Below are 3,274 nucleotides of genomic sequence, written 5' to 3' on the forward strand. Positions count from 1 at the left end.
GAGCACTCTGGTTGTACTTCTTCCAACACACATCTGTTGGTTCTTTTGATAGTGTTTTGTTTTGTTTTGTTTTTTGTAGTATATTATTTTTATCATCACTATTTACTAGATAGAAGGAGCTCTGGTAGCGTAGTGGTTACGAAGCAGGCTGTGAACCACAAGGTCAGCAGTTCAAAACTACCAGCTGTTCCACAGGAGAAAGATGAGGCTTTCTGCTCCCGTAAAGATTTGCAGCCTCGGTACAGGGTCGCTATGAGTCGGAACCAACTCCACAGCAAGTAACAACAATAAAATTTACTAGATAAGAAAACTAAGGGAAAGTAAAGATAGTTGCCACACTTCACAGTAGGTAGAAAAGCAAGAATGAAAAACCAGTCTGCTTTGTCGCAGATTTTCAGTTAGAGATGATGTTTCAAAAATACCTCTATAACTTTCCCAGTAAAAGAAGGTTTCCTGGGGAGCCTTTGCATTGCATAAGACCATAGGTGGAATACTGATCCCTATCCAAAATCTTCTGAGGTGGTAAATTTCCTCTTGAAAAGACAAGCAGACCAGCCTGGAGTGGCTAGAAGAACAGAAAATACTTCTTGAAAGAAAGACCAGCAGGAAATATAAAAAACAATAATGGCAGTCTGACTGACTACTACAAGAAAAAGCAAGTTGTTCGTTCACTGGGGAGCCATCAAGGCAAGCGATCAAGTCACCTCAAGGCAAATTCTCTTCCAAGACTGAAACATGAGCAGGCATGCAATCTTGCTGGTGACCACATTGGTCTACTGATAAGGGGAAGTGGGGGAAAAGCAGCAATGAAGCTGTAAGTTAAGTCCGACTACTTTCAACAGACTCCTGTCAACCTGGATTGAGACCTGGTTGGCCAGCAGTATAGTGAGAACTGGGGACTCCAGAGCCCAGGGACAGAGACATAGCCACAGAGGACTAGAGCAGAGACTGAAGTGTCCAGCTGATATGAAGTGAGGGGAGATGCACAAGAATACTCATAGTTTCAGATAGTACCCATTTGACCTAGCTTTAATGGCTGGATGATCAGAACTTGAATAGAGGAACAAAGAAGAGGAAAAAAAGTATAGTCTGCTACAAGTTGATGAACTTGACCTATGCACTTGGATGTAGTAGCTTAAAAGAGGGAATGAATCTTTATAGCAAAGATCATTCCCACCCACTCTGTACACAGGGTTGACAGGGATGGACAACTTAGACATTGGCTACCCAAAATGGGGAGCTACAAAGGCATGAAGTAACTGGCTTACAAGTTTTCAAGAGGGAGCCTAGTTTCAGAGGGTGCGGGTGAAGGTAGAATCTCCACTGAGTTGTTTCCAACCTATCTAGAAAGGGCTGGTAAAAGAAGATGGGGACAAGAATCTTGTGGTTCAATAGTAAATAATTGGTATCAGGACTGGTTGTGAATGATGCAAATGCAAAGGTAGACATTTTGTAACAAAAAGAGGGGAGTAGTTGATCTTGCAGTCTAGGACCAGAGGACCCTGGGGCCATCAAGGGAGAGGAGTGGAGTGCAGGACCCTATCCAGAGAAGCAGCGATGCCAGAGATGAAGGCAGAGATGATGAAGTGGAGAGATGGAGCGGCTGTGGACTCTGAACTCAAGGAGCTAGAAGAGTGGTGTGCTGTTGGCCAGAGATAGTCTTACAGAATATACCCTTTGGCTATTTGAATGGTTATGTATTCATGAGTGCTTCAGTGTACATCCAAAACAAAACAAAAAACAACAACAAAAACAAAAACACAAAACAAAACAGAGGGAATGGAAGCAAATGCTGTTAATGGTGATGCATGGAAAAGATTGTAATCATTGCAATGAAACGAAATACGATAGGATGAACATAAAGCTGATGTTCTCTCATGTAAATTATCACTCAATTCACAATAAAAACTTAAAAAAAAAAAAACCACCTCTATAGATTCTTAGCCATAATAAAAATGTAGGGGACCTCTGCAGCTTTCTGTCCTCAACCATTGTCTTACTTAAGGTGAGAGAAAATGGGAAGTTTAATCCCGAGAACCAATGATCCTAGAAATTAAGTAGTAGCTTTTAAAGTCTAGAGTCTTTCGTCTACCTCTGAGAAATTTGGTTTGCTCTAAATTCAACACACCATATGCAATATGTGTTTTTGGGAAGCAAAGTATATTCATTCCGGGAAGCATACATAGATGCATGAACATTTTTGGAACATCTACTTGAAAATCATTTTACTAAGGGAAGATTTAAATTCTCAAAACTGAGAGATCACATTTCTCTAAAAGATGCAGGGAAGGCTTCAAGAGATACAGGCTATTTCAGTGTGATGTTAAGGAAAAGGTAGAAAGAATTTCAAAAACTGAAAAATTAAAGGAGGGGGGTACTTTAAATGGTACTTCTAAATCTTCAATGTATACAAATTCTGATTTGGTCTGTTTGGGTGGAAAACAAGATTCTGAAAATTTTGAAAGCACTCCAATGGTAACTCAAGTTGCTTATCTAAGGAGCACACTTGACTTGCAAGGGGAGTCTAGACACGTAAAAAACCTTCTGCACTGCTCTTGAGTGAATTATGACTCATAGTGACCCTGTAGGATAGAATATAAATGCTGAATAGTTTCCAAAGCTGTAAATATTTATGGAAGCTCACTGCCTCATCTTTCTTGTTCAGAGTGCACAATGGGTTAAAACCACTGATCTTTCTGTTAGCACAATGTAAAAGGCATAAACAAAAGCACAAAGCAGAAAAGATGTGTGAGAGCTTTGAAGTACAGTCAGTAGCACCCCGTTCCCTGGAAAAGTAATGGGCAGAAAAAAATATATAAGACAAATGTTGGAGGGCCTTGAATGACAAGATGAATTCTTACTGAATCCATATGATAAGCACTAGACTGTGAGCCAGGAGGTCAGCAGTTTGAGCCCATCAGCCATGCAGCAGGAGAAAGATGAGATTTTCTGCTTCAGTACAACAGTTACAACCTAGGAAACCCTATACTGGGTCATTCACTATGAGTTGGAATCAACTAGATGTCACTTAACAACAACATCCTAAATAAAGACATAATTTAATAATAACTATTTTAAAATACTTTAAACAGTCTACTTTTACATCACATTCAGTCAAACACTGGAGACTGTTAACAAATATTTCTTATACATTTGTTGCCAAAGGTTCTAAAAACATGCGGGCATCAAACACTTTGCAGCAATTATACTGACCATCATTGTCAACAAGCAATCCATTGTGATTGAGTCAGTATTGCCTTAGAGAGACCCTATA

General features: G+C 39.7%; 1 protein-coding gene across 1 annotated transcript in view; it reads right to left on the reverse strand.

Moving 5' to 3' along the window:
- Window positions 1-3,274, reverse strand: part of GALNT13 (UDP-N-acetyl-alpha-D-galactosamine:polypeptide N-acetylgalactosaminyltransferase 13 (GalNAc-T13)) — a 917,208-nt gene that overhangs the window by 741,909 nt on the left and 172,025 nt on the right. The gene's annotated exons all lie outside the window — the stretch shown is intronic.

The sequence above is a fragment of the Chrysochloris asiatica genome, unplaced genomic scaffold (genome assembly GCF_000296735.1).
Source record: "Chrysochloris asiatica unplaced genomic scaffold, ChrAsi1.0 scaffold00012, whole genome shotgun sequence".
Classification (NCBI taxonomy): domain Eukaryota; kingdom Metazoa; phylum Chordata; class Mammalia; order Afrosoricida; family Chrysochloridae; genus Chrysochloris; species Chrysochloris asiatica.